This window comes from Solanum lycopersicum, chromosome 2 (assembly GCF_036512215.1).
Source record: "Solanum lycopersicum chromosome 2, SLM_r2.1".
Taxonomy (NCBI): Eukaryota; Viridiplantae; Streptophyta; class Magnoliopsida; order Solanales; family Solanaceae; genus Solanum; species Solanum lycopersicum.
This window is the reverse complement of record NC_090801.1, coordinates 30,800,546-30,820,749: the sequence shown is the minus strand read 5'-3', so window position 1 is coordinate 30,820,749 and position 20,204 is coordinate 30,800,546.

Here is a 20,204-nt window from a genome sequence, read left to right as displayed (position 1 = left end):
TAATAGAACTTCCACATGTTCATCATATAATATTGTAGACAAAATAACTGGTAAAGTTTTGTTTCACCAAAAAATACATACCTGAGGTGGGTTCGCAGTCCTTTCAACTCCAGCTTCAGAGCTTCTTCAATGAAGGGCTTGGGTGGAGGACCCAACACCCTATTTAAAGGCTCCGAACATTCTACAAAAGTAAATAACAATGACACATCTAGGAATTGCACAATTGCATGTGCCTCACATGTCCATAAATGCCATCACCCCTCAACACTTATTCTAGAGAATCCTTGGTTGCTATATACTTGGTTTCTTCCTCAAGATTTATCACGTAATGGTAGACAACTCCTCATGCAAAGGTGGAATATTTAAGGCTTTGTACACATCAAAAACCTGTACTTTATCATGAATTCTATAGTGATCTGCCCAGCTACCACGTCTATCATTGCTTTACTAGTTGCAAAGAAAGGTCGCCCAAGATGAATGGGACCCGGGTTTAGGCTTAAAATTGAATACTATAAAGTCTATAGGATAAATTAGAGATCCTACTAGCACTGGCACATCTTCCACAACACCCTCAGCTCTAGCTACAGATCTATCCCCCAACTGCAAAATTATGGTCGTTGGTTTGGGATAACCCAAACCCTATTTTTTTATATACAAAGAAGTTGGCGTTAGGTTTATACTCGCTCCCAGATTACGAAACCCTCGAGCATGGATAGTTTTCCCTAGAGTAATATGCACAGTAGCTACCCGGATCTTTCAATTTGATGGGAAACCTATTCTGGGTCCTGGAGTTACACTCTTCAGTAAATGTAATTATCTCATATTCTTTCAGCCTCCTTTTATTCGCCACAATATCTTTCACATATTTTGCATACCTAGGTATACCCTGCAATAAATCTACTAAAGGCAAGTTAATGGATTTTGTTTTAAACGAGGAAAAAACTTACCAAAACATTCATCCTCCTTCTATTTCTTGAACTTTTGAGAGAATGGATGAGGAGGTCTTACTATTGGTTGCATTTTTTAGCTGGTGCAACTGCTTCATTCTCGTTAGGGTTAATCTTTTTTGGTTCACTCTCTTTGTTTACCGCTTCAGTATTGCTTTTCATAGGAGCTAGCTCCTCCAATTGCAACCCACTGTGTGTACTCACTGCATTCACTTGTTTAGGATTTGGGTTAGTTTTTCCAGGCAATCCTCTTTATGGTCGTGAATTTTGGTCACTAGCAAATTACCCAAATTGTTTCTCAAAATTCTAAATAGCCAACTGATTATTTCGTACATCTATGACTAACTGAGCTTGATCCGCCATAATTTTCTTAAGTATCTCCTCAACACTCATGTTCCCTGATTGCTTCTTAGGTCTCTCCCTCTGAATCTATTGATGAAACCCCTGTGAGTTAGTAACCTTGAGGCCTGTACTGATTCTGCCCTTGGGTTTGATTTTGATTTGCACCGCATGAAAAGTTTGGGAGGTTTTGCCAACTTGGGTTATATGAATTCCCATATTTTTGTTGACCATCTCCTCTCTGGGCATAGCCTAAAAAATTTATAGCGTCTGGATTTGCACCACATATATCTGCAGTGTGACCACTTCATTCGCAAATCTTGCACCAAGACAGTGGTTGTTGATATGCATTAACTTGAGAGAGTTGTCGTCCCAATACCAAGTTGCTGAAATATGTACTCATCATATTTTGCATGAAAAAAATCTGTGCAGTCAGAGTAGTCATAACATCTATCTCTAACACATCTGCTATTTTCTAAAAACAAGTTTCAGTTCCCCTCCGTTCCACTTTGGATTTCCCTAATATCCAGTTCAACAAGGTGTACAGTTCAACATATGTTTTCTCTAAGGCATGTCCACCTACAGCTGAATCAAGCTCAATTTTTGTGTTACGCTCCAAACCTTCAATGAAGGTATGGACCAACACCTCATTAGATTGATGATGATGAGGGGAGCTCATCAACATCAACTTGAACCTGTCCCAAGCTCATACAAGTTTCCACCACCATTCTACCTAAAGCTTAAGATGTCAACATAGATGTTTTTCCAAATAGAAAAAATCTAATGAGGAACTTATGTGCTAGATCGATCCAGGTGATTATTGAATTAGCACTGAGCTCAACAATCTTTTTGCTTTCCCAAGCAGAGAGAAAAGGAATGTGGACCGTAGGATCCTCATGTGAGAGACTAGAAACTACCCATTCGAGTGCAAGATTTGCACCATACTTTACTTCATTTCAAACCTCCCACCAGATTAAGGTTTCTGAATTCACGATGTTATATTGGTAGGGCGTGGGATTTCCAGGTCTCTAAATCTTATCTCATTAGAATCTTGTGACTGAAGATGGCAATTCATCAATGACCAAAGGAATGGTTTATTCAGCTTGTCTCCACCTTCTATGTATGTATACTTCAGGTTCTCAGAAAGGAGACTACAACTCTTGATCATTGTCCAGTTTGAAATGTCAAATGACATGCAATAACGAAATTCTCAGATCAAGTTCTCAACACTATCGTTTTACTTCAAAAATCAAATATTTTCTAATTCTAAAGTCCTCAATAGCGGTACCAAAAACTTGTTACGGTCAAATCGCACACGCAAGTGCACGTGATCGCACAAGTAATAGAGTGGATCTTTTTGAGAGTCAGGTATCATACCCACAGGGACTTAAGATTAGAACTTATCAATTCTCCTAACTTATAGTTCAACACAAATGTAATTTATAGATTTCAAAATTTTTTGCTATCTACTTCTAACTTAAAATGAAATATAACTAGTATGATTCAATTTCACAAGTTTTTAAATAATGATTTTGGAAGATCCAGGGTTGCAACTCTCAGCAGAAATCATGCAATCAAGATTATTTAAATTGATCATTATTAACTATCGAATCACTGAATCACAGGGTTAGATGTATGATCATGGCTCCTGACCTTGAATTGCCTACAATATTTAACAATCTAACTACATTGTTGAGCGGGGATAGAATGATTAAATGTTGAGCATTACGATATCTTACGTTATGGTGATTCAAGCAAGGTCTCTAGGTATATCTCTATACTAGAGACGAATCAAGCTCTGTACAATCTCCCATGCCCGGCATTCTATAATCTTATTCCTCTTCCAAGTTTGATTCGGACAATAAATTTATTTCTATGGTGATCAAGCATGAAATGCAATAATAGGAACATAAGAGAGTTCATTTGATAGTCCATGATAAACCCAAAACCAAACTCAAAATTCATCTTGTTGCCACAACCCTACAACTAAGGTATTTAGCTATTCATAATCCAATAAACAATCTTCGATGGTTCTGAATCATCAGTAAGATTGAAAGGAAAAGAGATAGCGAATTAACCCTACAAACTCCAAAGCATAGTTCTCCAGTTGTACTCGTTCGAAAATAGAATAATCATAATCTAATAAAATAAAATAAAACCTTATTTATACTAAAAGTCGAAATGGCCAATTCTGGGCCTCAGGTGCAGGACGCGTGATGTTCTTCCTATTCTCGTCCAAGGTTTATTGCCTTTGGCGCGATGCGCGAATGACACGAGGCATTCTGCCTCAAATTTAATTCTCATCATTCATTTTCTGCTCCCTCTGCACAATACCAAACCAACACACAAATGCCTTAAAGCATTTTCTTCAGCTTTTTCCTTGCTTCCTTTTAACTTGAATCTTTCCATTTCTCCCTTTGTCCCTTTTTGTACACGTTTCTCCTAATAAGCTTACCTACATAACTAATCATGTCAGTTAGCTCAGAAATACATCAGACTCGATACGACGCGGGACCAACCCACAAATTCTTTAAAGCATTTTCTTCAACTGCTTCCTTGCTTTCTTTTGACTTGAATCTTTTAGTTGCTCCCTTTATTCCTTTTTGTGTTCGTTTCTCCAATAAGCTTCCCTATGCAACTAATCATTTTGGTTAGATAAAAAATGCATAAATTACTCGATACGACTCTAAACATATACTTTGTGAATTTAAACTAGGCATAAATGTGAACATACTTAGCATTATGGGCATATAAATATGCCCAAGATCAAGCATCGTTCGGTAATGCTTCAAAATGACATGGATTTATCTCGTTTGATGGTGCATGCTCAACAAATTGAGGAGAATAGTCTTAAGACGAAAAATAGGGAGGCCAAGAAGGCAAGGACCTATGATGGAGGTACTTCTAAGGATAAGTTTGAAATCCAAGACAAACCAAAGTTTAATAAAAGATTCTCCAACCAATTTCCTTCTAATTTCTCAAAAGCTAACAAGGATAGGGTTTCTAACCTTAAGCCTCAAGGAGGAAAAGGATGTGGTTCATAAAGTGAGAAACCCAATTGTGCCAAATAAGGCAAGAGGCACATGGGTAAATGCTGAGTGGGAACCAATAGTTTTGTTGTGGAAAGAGTGGTCGCATGGAGAAATATTTTCCCATGGCCAAGACTCAAGGAAGGGAGATCATCCAAGCTCAAGCAAGTGCTCTTAATCCGATGCTCCTAAGAAGAACCGCTTCTATGCTCTCAAATCTAGGGGTGATCAAAAGGATTCTCCGGATGTTGTTACCGGTATGTTGCAAGTACTTTCAATTAATGTTTATGAATTTTCATATCTGGGTGACACTTTATCATTTTTAACTCCTTTAGTGGCTATGAAGTTTGAATTACTCCCTGATGTCCTAGTTGAACCTTTTTCGGTTTCTACCTTGGTGGATGACTTCGTTATTGCTAAAAGAGTCTATAAGAGTTGTCCAATAGAGTTACATGGGTTGATTCAGTAGAACTTGATATGTTGAACTTTGATGTCATATTGGGGATGAATCAGTTACATGCTTGTTTTGCTTCAATTGATTGTAGAAGAAGGGTAGTTAAATTTCAATTTTCTAATAAACCTGTTTTAGAATGGAAGGGGGGAAACTCAATTCCTATAGGTCAAATTATTTCATGTCTAAAAGCTTGTAAGATGATTTCTAAGGGATGTCTCTATCATATTGTAAGGTTCAAGGACATTGGGTCCGACGCTCCTCCTTTAGAGTCAGTCCCCATAGTGAAGGATTTTTTGGAAGTCTTCCCTAATTACTTACCTAGAATACCTCCCGAACAGGATATAGATTTTGGCATAGATTTGATGCCAAAGACTAAGCCCATATCAATTCCTCCTTACCAGATAGCTCCAGCCAAGTTGAAAGAATTAAAGGCTCAACTCAAGAATTTTCTAGACAAGGGTTTTATACAAGCAAGCATATCTCCATGGGGAACTCAATATTATTTGTGAAAAAAAAGATTGGTGTCTTAGAATGTGTATTGAATATCGATAACTAAACAAGGTCATTATAAAGAATAAGTATCCTATCCCTAGAATTGATGATTTGTTTGACCAACTCCAAAGGGCGAGTTACTTTTCAAAGATTGATTTGAGGTCAGAGTATCACCAACTTAGATTTAGAGGAGTTGACATTCCTAAAATGGCTTTCCAAACAAGATACGGTCAGTATGAGTTTCTAGTTACATCCTTTGGTCTAACAAATGCCTCGACGGCTTTTATGGACATTACGAATACGGTGTTCCAAAATTATCTTGATTCATTTGTAATTATCTTTATTGATGATATCTTGGTATATTCCAAGAGTGAGGACGAACACGTGGGTCATTTGAGGATAGTATTGAAAGTCCTTAGGGACATTGACTCTTTGCTAAATATACTAAATGAAAATTTTGGCTAAGATCGGTGGCTTTTCTTGGTCACATTATATCTAGTGTAGGTATTGAGGTTGATCCAAAAAAGACGGAGACGGTTAAGAATTGGCCTAGACCTCTAACTGTCACAGTTATTCGAAGTTTCTTGGGTTTAGCCATGTATTATAGGAGATTTATTTATGGGTTTGCATCCATCACATCTCCCTTGACTACCCTAGCCCAAAACAAATTTAAGTTTGATAGACGGAAGCTTGTAAAAGGGCTTCCAAAAGTTGAAAGATAAGCTTACCTCCGCTTCGATTTTGACTTTACTGGAGGGTACCGAAGGGTTTGTTGTGTATTGACGCTTCTCGCGTAGGTTTGGATTGTTTCCTCATGCAATATAGTAAGGTGATAACATATTCCTCTAGACAACTCAAGGTTCATAAGAAGAACTATCCAACTCATGACCTTGAAGTAGCGGTCGTAGTGTTTGCTTTAAAAATATGAAGTCACTATCTATATGGAGTGCATGTAGATGTGTTTACTGATAATAAGAGTCTCCAATATGTGTTTACCCAAAAAGATTTAAATCTCTTACAAAGAAAGTGGTTAGAGCTTTTGAAAGATTATGATATGAGTGTCCTTTACCACCCCGGGAAGGCCAATGTAGTTACGGATGCTTTGAGTCAAATGTCTATGGGTAGTGTAGCCCATGTTGTCGATGGTACGAAAGAGTTAGTAAAATATGTGCAAAGATTGGCCCAGTTGAGTGTTCGACTTAAAGATTGTCATAAATGGGGTTTTTATGGTTCATCGTAACTCCAGATCATCTTTAGTGGTTGAGGTGAAATCTAATCAACATCTTGATCCTCTATTGATGGAGTTGAAGGAATCGGTTCTTAGTAAGTCCAATGAGTCCTTATCCCTAGGAGTATGGGGTACTTAGGTATCAAGGTGTATTGTGCTTTTTAGATGTATATGACTTAAGATGACAAATTTTGGAAGAGGCTCATGGTTCCCGATATTCCATTCATCCGGGTGCAACCAAAATATAAGGATCTACAAGAGATCGATTGGTGGAATGGTTTGAAGAAGTATATAGCGGAATTTGTGGCTAAATGTCCTAATTATCAACAAATCAAGGCCGAACATCAAAGACCGAGAGGTTTGACTCAAGATATAGCTATTCCCACTTGAAAGTGGGAAGATGTCAATATGGATTTTCATCATGGGCTTGCCTCGTACAGGAAGGCATTATGATTCGATTTGGGTTATTGTTGATAGGTTAACCAAATCAGCCCATTTTATTCCCGTCAAATCTACTTATTCATAGAAAAATATGTCAAGTAGTATCTCAAGGATATTGTGAGAATGTATGGAGTTCCTTTGTCTGTCATTTCGGATAGGGGTACTCAATTCATTTCTCATTTTTGGAAAGTATTATAAAGTGGGATCGGTACAAAGGTGAAACTTAGTACCGCATTTCATCCACAAACGAATGGTTTGGTAGAACAAACCATCCAAACCCTAGGAGATATGTTGAGGGCATGTGTCATTGACTTCAAGGGTAATTGGGATGACCATCTACCATTGATTGAATTTTCCTACAATAATAGCTATCACTCAAGTATCACCATGGAACCTTTTGAGGCCCTTTATTGGAGGACATATAGATCTCCGATTGGGTGGTTCGAGGTAGGTGAGTATGCTCTAATAGGTCCCGAAGCAATTTATGAGGTTGTGGAGAAGGTCCAGCTCATAAGGGATAGATTGAAGATGCCCCAAAGTAGGCAAAAATCTTATTCCTACAATAGAAAGAAGGACCTTGACTTTATGGTAGGTGACTTGGTCTATTTGAAGATATCACCCATAAAAAGAGTGATGAGGTTTGGTAAATAGGGGAAACTTAGTCCTCGGTATGTGGGTCCATATGAGGTTGTTAAATGCATCGGGAGTTTTGCCTATGAGTTGAAATTACCTATTTAGTTGGCTCTACTGCATCCGGTTTTCCATGTGTCAATGCTCAAAAAGAGCATAGGCGATCCAGGGTCAATCCTTCCTCTAGAAAGTCTTAAAAGTTGATGCTAACCTTTCCTATGAAGAGGTCCCAGTTGAGATTTAAGATCGGCAACAGAATAAATGAGGAGTAAGGAATTAGCCCCCTTAAACGTTCTTAAGAATAATCAGCTTGTGGAAAATGCTACTTGAGAGGCCGAGGCCGAGGCCGAAATGATATCCTGATATCTTCATCTTTTTCTGTCCTCTTCTAGTCAACGGTGAGGTTAGTAATCCCTCCTAGTTTTGGTTCAAGAAGGGTCATAGTATATTTGAACTTCCATGATTAATTATGCATGTTCTCTTGAAAATTCCTGTTTCATATATGTCTTAAATAATATATCCTTCATACTTGATGACACTTGATTATATGCTTGGTATAGTTGAGTTAGATGATATTTCTTGTTGTGAAATTACTCAAGTGTGAAAGTGATGAAATAATGTTTTGTCTCCTTGTTGAATATGTTAAGCTACATGAGAAGGAGAAGAAATTCCTCCTTGCATAACGTGAAATAATAAAATGTGTGCATATTTGGTAGTTGGCGTGGTTTCTACTCTTAAGGATGTCTTGTTGTGTTTGAGAATGGAGTGAATGTTTCCTCCTTTGGATTTGAATCATCATTATACATCATGTGTTGGTTGGGCTGCTAGTCTTGAGTCATAAATCCCAAAAAGATATTTAAAGTGTCATTCGAGGACGAATGTTCCCCAAAGGGGGGTATTTTTATACCTCAGAAATCCTATGACCTAACCTAGAGCCTCACCTAGTGAATAATGATTAAAATGGTGTTTATAAACCTAAACTGTTGTAATTAAATTTATTAGGAAGTATTAGATCCTAAACGTCAAGGAACGTCCATGACGTCCGAAAACTAGTGAAACTGAACTAGTAGATGTCCTTAGCTCTTGTGAAGGTTTGGGAGTGTCATATGAAGGGTAAAACTTGTGAAAATACTTGAAATAGGTAAAATATAATGTTTATAGGTTCAAAATGTCCAGTTGCAGCCCCCCAAAGACCACCCTAGGGACCCAAACACTTGCCCGACAAGCTGCTCAAGGTAGTAAGCAATTGTGCTTGGAGGGAGCATGTCCACGTCGCGGAATAGCTCCACCAAGGGCCAAAGTGTTGGTCTGTATCGCAGACATATTGCAGACTCTACTATCCCAAAATTTATTCTAGAAAACTTGTGGGAACATCTCCGCGACACTGACTTGTTCCGCGACGAAAATTTTGAAAATTAAAGTCAACTTTGACTTGATTAAAAGGACCAACTAAGTGAGGGGTGTTTTGGGTATTTTAGGGTATGGGTATATATTGATATTAAGTCAGCTTTTACCTCATTTCATTAACCCAAAACAAATCCCCAAATTGAAAACTCAACTCACTTTTCTCTAATCCTCTCTCTACCCAAACCTCCATTGAAGAACATTGAAGCTTCAAGAAGAAGATCAATTCTCCAAGTTTTCTACTCAATTTTGTGGCTAAGTCTTCATTAAGTTATGGATTATTTCACTCTTGGGATTCCATTCTCCAAGAGGTCCATTCAAAGATGTTTTCATAATCTCCAAAAATCAAGGGTTTTTTTATACACGTAGGTCTTCTTTTTAAACAAAAATTATGGATCAATTATGATGAATTATGATTACTTAGGGTTGTTGAGATGTATAATGATGAGTAATTGTTGTTGTTCATTTAAAATTCCATTGGACCCATGCTCTTCCCCAATTTCATAAATCTTGGATCTTATTTGATGAATTGGTTGAAAATGATGAATATAACCATTGTTATATTGGTGTTAATTGTGTTATCACTTCATGGACTGTCTTATATCATGTATTATTTGGGTTTTGATCTAATTCCTTAAGAACCCATTAATGTCCCTCTTCTCCTAACTCCAACTCTTGAATTACGTTGATTAATTATTAGGGGTGATGTAATTGAGTATATCCTTGTATGATTGACTATCCTATGATGATGATGGTAATTGATTTGATGGGTAAATATCATTGATTTGGTATCAAGTCTTGAATGGTTTTCATAGGGGCCATTTTTAAGACCTTAAAGGTCATGAACTTGTTATTGTAGTATAGTTCGTTTATCTTTGGTAATGTTGGTTATCAAAGTATGAATGATGAAGTTATGAATGTATGATCATGCTATGAGTATGATGGTTGTGAGATGATTATAGGTGTACTATTATAGGGGTTGTAGGTAAATCATATGTGCATCTTATGATCATGCTATGATGTAATGTTCTCACGTGATGTTGGACTTGTAATGAAAGGGCTTTCTCATCCTAGAACCTATGAGCTATGAACATGTTATATGAGGGGTCAAAATCCTAACACCTATGTTATGAATCAATGTTAAGGAAGACTTAAAGATACTTCAAAAAGGGAATTTAGCTTAGCACCGAGTAAACTTAACAATGAAAGGTGTTCCTTCACAAAGGAAGGTAGGTTCACCCGATGCTCTCAAGAGGTGGAACCTACAATTCTAATTAGCATAAAGAGGGTTTCTAGTAAGAACCTCCTAGTTCCTTAACTATGTGTCCTCATAGGAACCTTAGATAGTGGATCCACGTAAATGTTATATGAATGTATATGTCTTACCTTAGCAAGTAGGACACCCTTCTTTCGGTGTGAGGGGATGACACCACGTTCCATGTTATCTCATATGGTCTATGTTGGTTATGCCGATGTTCCCCAAATGTTAAAATGAATGAATGAAAGTGAGAAGATGAACACTAACTAGGAATACCAAAGAGGTATTACTTAGTGTAGGTAAAGGTAAGGGTATAAGACTTTGCCTATACATTACACAAGTGGACCTTGAGGGGAATTCTATGGTGGATTCTTTATGTATATATGAAATGCATGATGTTGATCTCATATGATATGATATGTATGATGTTGGTTTCACTTGATATACATGATGTTGGTCTAAATTTTTATGCATGATATTAACTATAATTGTTATGATGATGTATGAGGTAAAAGACAATGCATATGATCTCTTTGTTGGTTTACTTGGTTTATGTGGGGTTAAGGCTTCACATACATGTTAAACTAGTAAATTTGGATTGGGGTTATGAGTACGTTATTGTAATGTATTGATGAAATGGACTTTATATATGAAATGTTCACTATGGCTTTGTTATGATGGTACTCTTGAACATGAATATGAATATGTCTTGTTGTCATTGTGATATGGACTTTTATATGTTCTTACAAGTACATAAAGACTTTTAAAGTGAAATTAGCGTGTTTATAACAATATGTCCTTTCGTGCATGTTTTCAAATGTCATACTTGCATATGTATCTACACTTAGTACATGTGGTTTGTACTAACTCATATCTCTTCTATTTCTACATAAATGTAGTTTTGGGCTATTGAGGTGCTTCAAGGCCATTTCTCAAAGAATCTTGGATTGTCCCCAAGTTGGTGAGTCCTCAAGTCTGAGGACAAAAGCCTATAAATCTAGCTTTTTATTTTGTTTACAATAAAAGTCATTGTTCTATTTCCTATTTCAAGGACTATGTTGTATTCTCTTATAAGACTTGTAATGATGTAAAGGTCAAGTCCCACTTTTCATACTCTTATTTTTTTAGATGGTTATGTGAGACAATTATGGATTTTATTTTAATATATGAAGTGAAGTTGAACTTCAAATGAAAAGTTTTAACTTTTTCGCTTTTTATTCTATATATGATGCAATGATGTATACTAAGGGCTTGTACAAGGCTCTTAGAGGACGAAGACGCCGGTTACGACTAGGGAGTGCTCTCCGGTTATGAAAAACTTGATGGACAAAAATTGAACAAATATCGACAAGTGTTATTTGGTAGATTGCGCGAATCTACCAAATTAAGAAGCAACAAATGATGTGAAAATTGGAAGAAATTGAAAAAATAAGTAAAAGCTCTATAACGTAAATCGAATGATAAATAGATTTTATGAAATGTAGAACTAGTAAAAAAGGTGTTTATCGTTAGAAATATATGATAATACCCGCAAAGGAGGGAATTGGAAAAACTAGAGAAGGTAAAGATTTATAATAGTTAATTTCGGCACAAATCTATAATAAATTTGAGTGTTAATGGGCAAAAATTATCACACCTAATGATGAACAATTATGCCAATTTTTTAAAAGTAAGAAGAGAACTCTTTAAACTCATGGATTAAAAATCAAAGGATGAAATCAAATTTGATATATTTTAAAGGAAGAAACAGAGTTTTTTTTTTTGAAATATTACCTAAGAAAATTTTTAAACAAGGTCATTAAAATTTTGCTCCAGCCTAGGACGATATGAGCCTAATAGATGCTTTAGATTTATAAAAATGCACTAAAGCGCAAAAATATTAATATAAAACTAAATAATTTATGAACACAACATAAGAATTTAAAAATACAACATGTATCAATTAAAGAAAAAATAAACGCAAGATAATTTATCTTCTGAAAAAATAAGAAACCACAAAGGTGATGTTAGTAATAATCAATTAAAATCATGTTGTAAATAAATTCATATGTCACGTTGCAAGTAAGCAAACAAATATTTGCAAAGCACATAACACAAATATATTAATTAATGTGTCCTAATATATAGGTGACCTTTTTATGCCAGAGGTTGGCGTGACGTGCATTTGAAAAATAAATGTGTAAAAATATGTCGTTTCATTGCTCTTTAAATAATTAAACGAATCTATTCTCAAAGTTAAATACAAAAAATAGACTTAAGCTTTGTTACATATTATGAAAGAACTCGCATGTTCGTGGTTTTATCTCCATAGGTCAAAACTTGAGATCTTTATAACTATCTGCATCACAAAAGGGTTAGTAATAACCTTCCTCCTCAAAATTTAATTGGTTTAGAACAAACGGTCTATATTTTGGCACAACTATTTTTCAAATAATGCACACATAAATAATAAGAGTCACTTAGGATCGTGAACTCATTTGAAAGTTTGAATAAAGTTGACTAACGAACTTAATATACCAAGGATATAAGTCTCTTAAGTTTACATCTGAATGAAAAAGTCGAGTGAGAAGACTATGCGGTCAGTTTGAAGAAGATTTGAACACCACGCACATACGTCAACTCTCCTAAATTTTGAGATTTTAAAAGAAATGTGTGTGTGCACGTGTATGTATGATAGTGTAAATTTTTAAGAATTGCAGAAAGTATGAACGAAATGAATTTTTTTATAAAGCAGTAGCAAATTAAATAATTCATACAAAATAGTAACAAATAAGCAAATTATATCACATAAGCATGATAAATAAAATATTTAAGCAATTAAAATAAAACAAACAATAAAAAACAACAACCAAAAACTAAAAGTCTTAATTATTAACTTGTTTGAAACCTAAAGTCCCTAGCGGAGTCGTCATATTGTTATACCCCATTTTAACTCACGTCAAATAGTGTACAACATTGGTGATTCCTTAATAATTAACATAAGGAGTCACCTCCTAATTATTTTTAAGGTTAATTGAGACATTTAAAGTTTAACTAGGTAATACTAAAAATTAACTCCTGAATGATCTAATTAATTTATGTGGTTCGATATAAGGGTTCTAATTTATCCTACAGGAAAGAGGTTAAACATTCTTTAAGATTCTCTAAACATAATTACCGGCTAAACTTAGATTATTTATATTAAAAATAGAAACCGTGAACAATATGAAGTAATCAATATAATTAAGAGAATCTATTATAAGTATTTTAAGAAAAGTAGCACATAATAAAATAAGATTTTAAACTTCATTTAAGTAGACAAGTGATATGTTATATATGTTTATAAAATACTTATAATATAAATTTATGAAAAATAAATGTTTAGACATTTAATTATAGAAAAATAATTATTTTACGTAAATTCATGTTTATTAAATGGGGTAGTAATTAAATTCAACCCTTTTCTCTTAGTATGAAAGTAGACTCGTCTCCATCAATAATTTCGAAAACTCTAAACATGAACACAAAAGCAAATTATTTGAATATCATAACAAAAGTATTTGACGTACTAACACCTCAAACGAAATAGACTAAAATATTCCGCCAAGTGCCTAAATAAATTTGAATAAATGTAACTTATTTAGAATACTTTTCTTTCAAAATAGGAATAAATTTATAAGAAGTCATTCAAAATCTTTTTCAAGTTTAAGAAAATATGTCAGAAATTAGACTTTTATGATCAACTTAAGTATTTAGTTAGACAAGATATGAAGCAATCAACTAGCATTTTTTATTATATTCTTATGTTAACTATAGGTCTCAATACATAATTGCAACCACGAAATAAATCTAAGCACACTAATAAATCAAGATCATGAAATAAGGAATAAGAAAAGGAAGGTCATAGGCATCCCAAGCATATTGCTTGCTTTTTTCACTATCGTGTATAACTTAAGAATATAAATGTTGATTTTTTCTTGCCCGGATTAGAGGTAGCATCGAGTCTATGAGACTTAAAATTGCTAGAGTCTTCAATCAAGACTTTATTTTTGCTCTCCAAGGTGTACATGCAAAGAAAAATAAAGGTAGAGGATAAAATTTACACTAAAGATAAAAGAACAAAAATGGGTAAGATTTCAAATTCTAGTTGTTCCACTTAAGATGCATAAGGATTTCTAACAAGTCTCGACCAATTTCCGAATAAAGTTTAAAGACAAACCTAAAGATATAGTTTTAAGTCATTTAAATACCTACACATATTTTATAATTATGAAGGTTTTAAAGCAGCAAATACTAAGCAAAACAGAATATGCAGTAAACTAATTCATGAAGAATGATAAAAATATTTGAAAGTCATTACATATATCTCGTTATATAGGTTATAAGAAAAATGCTTTAAAACAGAACTTAAATCTGATATTTCAACACAAGCAACATACTAAAACGTAGAAGAGAATTATACAACATCTAAACAGTAAAAGAAGCAGAAAAGTCCTAAAGAAATAAAAGGGCTTCAAACAGAGAAAAAAATACTATTACATGTTTTATGCACTATAATATGATGTTTTAAATATTATATTTTACGGAACAGTAAAGCTGGATCGTCTATCAAGAATTTACATTTGAACTTCAACACCTCTGAGCTTGAATAGACTAAAATTTAAGAGTGAAGACTAAGATCATTAGTGAAAGAATTGAATTCCTTCTTGAAAAAGAAGAACAATGTTAAAGGTAGATAAGTTGTAGTTATTTGGTGTTTTTCAGTAAGTCGCTAAAAAGGTGAAATTGCTGAAAGAGTAAGTATTTATAGAGAAATCTGAGAGTTCTAAGCCAAACATTTGGTCGGAATTTTGAGTTCGAAATTTGAACTTGATCAAACCCGAACATTGGATTCATTGGATAAGTCTACAGGTAGAATAAAGAAAAAAAAAGCTTGGACAAATTAAGTAAGAGGCAGATGTTCTTACTAGAAAATGGAGAGGCAAAACTCGGATCTATGGATAAAAGAGCTTGGAACTGTATGAAAATGATGAAGCAGACAAAAGAGTCGATATTGTGAGAGGGGCGCGTTAGCTAGACAATCTGGAGAGTTAAAGTCATGTTTAGAGTTAAGGAGTATTATGGACCTTAACGTTAGGGAAAAAATGTGGGCCGAAGCATGCTAGAATAAATGGGCTAGTTTGGAATTTTTTGATTTCCTTTCTTCTTTTGAATTATTTTAGGCTTCTAACTTAATAACTAACATAATATATGTTAAAATATGATAACTAATAATTATATGATAAAATATGAATACCAATTTTATGCTTACATAAAATACAAATACAAAATAAGAATGTAATTAATTAAATAAGTAAGAAACTTGATACAAGGAGACAACAATTAATTATTTTAAGAAGGTAAATGATAATAGTAATTTCAATAATAAAATATATAATTTTGGTAGATAAATAGTTGTAATAGTAAAATAATTTTGAAAAGAGATAATTTGATACGTTATTAAATTAGAAGCTGGAAAAATGAATTAGAAAAAAGAAGAGTCAAAATTGGGTGTCAACACTTGTAACCTAAAAATTTATTCTTCTTCTTTTCCAATATCTGAGGTGTTACAACAGGCTTAGCCAAATTTATAGAACTTGTTATTATGAAATGCATTTTTATTAGAAGTGTTTTTTGGAAGAAAAAAAATACCTTTGTAGATTAATATTTTGTGTTTGGCGTTGCTTCCAATTGCACACGTAAGTCTACGCTATCACACAAGTAATATAGTGGCTCTTGAAAGAATTAAATTATCGAACCCAAAGGACTTGTCAATTAACTATTTACTAAATTATATTAATTCTTTATTTATTTAAAAGGGGGGATTTCAAAAAACAAATATTTTAACAAAACTAATAATAAATATAAAATTAAAAAAAAAACAATTAACTAAGAAAAGATAGATGTTTATAAAATTAATGAATGAATTGATCTAGAATTATAATTTACCAACAATCATGTTTAGCATCAATTTCATCAACTTATTTGGTTATCTAGTTATTGAATCACAGGGTTAGATGTATGATCATGGTCTTTTGACCTTTAATCATCTACAATAAATAACACTCTAACTACATCGTTGAGCGGGAATAGAATGATTAAATACCGAGCATTAAGTTATCTTCATGTATGGTGACCCAAGCAAGGTTTCTGGTTATATCCCTATCCTAGAAACGAATCAACTCTAACTATTAAGAGTTAAACAAGCTCCTTGTATTCCACGTTCTATCATCTTATTCCTTTTCCGAGTTTAATTTGGACAATATGTTTATTTCAATGGTGATCAAGCATCAAAATAGTAATCTCAAGAATGTAAGAACAACTAATATGATAAACAAATCATGTCAAATCAAAATCATTAAACAATCATATTGTAAGTAAATATAATCCAAGAAGGCAAGAACGAGAAGTTTAACTCTACATAGAATAGAGCAGTTACAACGAATCATTCAAAGAAAAGATGTAAAATAAAGAAAAGATGTAAAATAAAGAAAAGAGAAAAAAAGAAGAAACCCTAAATCAAAAGCTACTTTTTACATTATATCCTCCTCCTCTAATAATTATTCTTATGAACTATTTATAGATGTAGGAAACCCCGATTGAAATAATTGAGTCCAAATCAAATTAGGAATTCAAAACCTAAAAGAATTCCACGTGAAACCTTCATTCTTGGACTTCTTGAGATGTTGCCACGTGGCACAACTATAATGTGCACTTTTATTCGATTTCAGCCAACTTTGCATGTATATAAATATTAATATAAAAATTTAATTTAATTCATTAAGTTGTGCGCTTGATTTCCTTTTTCAACCTTCCATTTTTAATTCTTTTTAGCTTCAAATTTCTTCTTCTTCAAATCAATTTAATTCTACAAATAAAATACACTATTTAACACAATCCGTAAAATTCATGATCAAAAAGCACAAAATGTAAATAATAAATGTGAGACAAATAATGATAAAAAGTATGTATTTTGGTCTTACATCATTTGGTTAATCCATTTGATTTTTTTATCCCGTTAATATAAGAGATTTAATTTGTGCTTGGATCAAACATTTCAAAAATATTTTTTGGAAAAGTTGTGTTTTCAACTTTTGAAAAGAAGCTACAACTCAAAAATAATTATCTCCCTCCAAAAACACAATAAATTTTAAAAAGGCTCGATGAAGCAGAACATAAGTAGGAAGAAATATTAAATGAACATGACAAAGCAAGTTAATATTAATCTTATTTTACATGGCTGATTGAAATTTTTGCATCCGCCTCCACCTAAGCATTGTCAATTTGAATTTTCACTAAATTATGAATCCTTAATTCTGACCCAATTTATAACCTACAATTTTAATATAATCAAATCTAATCCAATTTTCTCTTATTTTATATATCAATTCATCCTATCAAATCAAACCCATTATATTGTCTTGCCCAATCAAAAGAGGGATGTGTTGTTGGGAAATAGGCAACAAATATCGAATCAACATCAGGTTACCGTTCATTAATAAATTCGTAGCATCGTCAAGAACAGATCCATGACAGCAAAAAGAAATGAATTTAAGGATAGTCTAATTCATTAATCCGATATAAAACTTGAATTAATAGTATGTTACTCACAGTTCAATAATTAAATGAGGTCACATGCCTTCACAATACAACAAATAGTGCAACTTACAATTTACTCACAATTAATTTAATTTCTTTGATCTATTTTCATTCATCTACCAATAGACTAAGTAAAGCTGAATCCTCTAATAACATTAGAAAATAAGTATACAACTTGTTATAGGCATTCATATCATATCAACAACACCTTAACTCCAGCAAGCACCATAATAATTGTTGTTCTTTTGTCAAATTTCAAAAAAAAAAAAATAGTGTTTGATTTGGAAGGATGGATCGATCCGTAAAATGAGAGAAAATCATGTTAGGGTTAATTATACTAAAAAGTGGGTATTGTTATATATCGCGTCAAGATTAATGACCCTACTTAATTGAAATCTAGTTGACTTTTCTTAGATGGAGGGGTTGGTCCCACGTGACTTGTAACGTCACTATAAATTTAGATGTTGACTCTTTAGTGTATTTGTAGCCTTTTGGAATAACGACGGGGGCATTTTTTATCCAAAAAAAATGTATCAAAGGGTATATAAGTGGTCTATTTCACATAGTTTATAAATAATTTTGACCTTTTTCGATCTAAAATTAGGCGGTTTTTTAACAGTGTCAATATACTGTTAGGGTTTTTTTGGTAGGAAGTATTAGGAAAAATAGTTTATGTATTATATATGGTATTAATGAGTAATATACTTGGTAGTATTTTTGGGCCTAAGTATAACTAATCCATGGATTAGTTATACACACCACATGCTATTATGGGATGTATTAGTGATACCTTTCATTTGATGGTATTAGTAAGGAAAATTCACACCATATACACATTTAAGAGTCAATTTTACGAGTTCTAAACATACTTTTAAATATTTCTTACTTATAACAATTTATTCGAGGGTTATGACATATATAAATTAAATTTAATTTTATTTAAAAATCAATTTCAATTTATTTAATAAATTATTACAATTTATTAATTTATTTAATAAATTATTAATTTATTTATAGTTTTATATAATTAATTTATAATATGTAATTAATTTGATTTCATTTACTTTTTTAAAACTGAAATTTTTTAGTTACACAATTTAAGGTATTTACATAGAACACATTCCTTGATTGCAGTTAACACCTCCCATACGTCCATCACATCCCTCTCCAAATCTCTCATTCATCAATCCCCCCCCCCCCCCCCCTCGGCCTATCCAATTCTATACGCCACCATTCCTTTAGTCCACATTCACCTTCGTCTCTCACATTTTTCTCATCACCCAATTACACTAACTTTAGAATTATCCATTCAATTTCGATTTTCAACGAAATCATATTGAAGAAAATGATTGTAACTCCTCGAAAGAGCCCCGATTAGTTAAAGGAACTTCCACGGATGAAGTTCATGCCCCATCTTTCAACATATTGAATCAAACACTGTCGTCAAAAATTGTTCAAACTCCGAGTAAGGGTGGTTCATCTCTATTGAAAGATCAAAAGGAAAAAATTGGTGAAACCCCTTCTAATTCTGATTTTGATTTTGTTAATGAATCAAAAAAGAAAAAAGGGAAAAAAAGCAATGAATGCAGAAGTTGCGTCAATCTTCAAAAGTATCAACAAGAAGATGAACAAAAAGAAGGTATCGGAAATCCCAACATCTAAAAAAGAAATAAAAAAATTATTAGGGTAAGTATTATATATTTTTTTCACATTGTTCAAACTACAGATTTTTGTCTAAAAATATTACATTATGCTTATCTTCTTTTCGAAACATTTGTTTGGATGAAACGTATATGAAATCTGATTAATATGTATATGACTCTGACTTTAATGTTAGATTATTGGATATTTGTATGAATTGTGATATAATATTGATATACAAATGGTGTGAATTGTGCTTTAACATATGTGTGATTGTCTATTAACTGTGTATATGATATGAATTATTAAATTGGTATGAATTGTCAAACTAGTGATCTTTTCTAAATATATCACATTATGATTATTTTCTAATCTAAACATATTGTTAGGATTAAACGTGTATGAAATCTGATTAATATGTGTATGACTCTGACTTTAATGTTGAATTGTTGTATTTGTATGAATTGTGATATAATATTGGTATACAAATAGTATGAATTGTGTGATGATATGAAATTATGAATGTTTATATGAAATATAAACTGAAGTTAGTGTTGAATAAAATTTGAATAACAATGGTGCAAAGTTTGTTTTATTTTTGTATAAATAATTTTATTTTATAAGCAAAGAAGGTGTCACACACTGGTCTTCATGTACAAATATGAATGTTCTTAGTGATTTATTGAGTTTTTTCGGGCAAGAGACGCTTTAATAATTTTTGAAA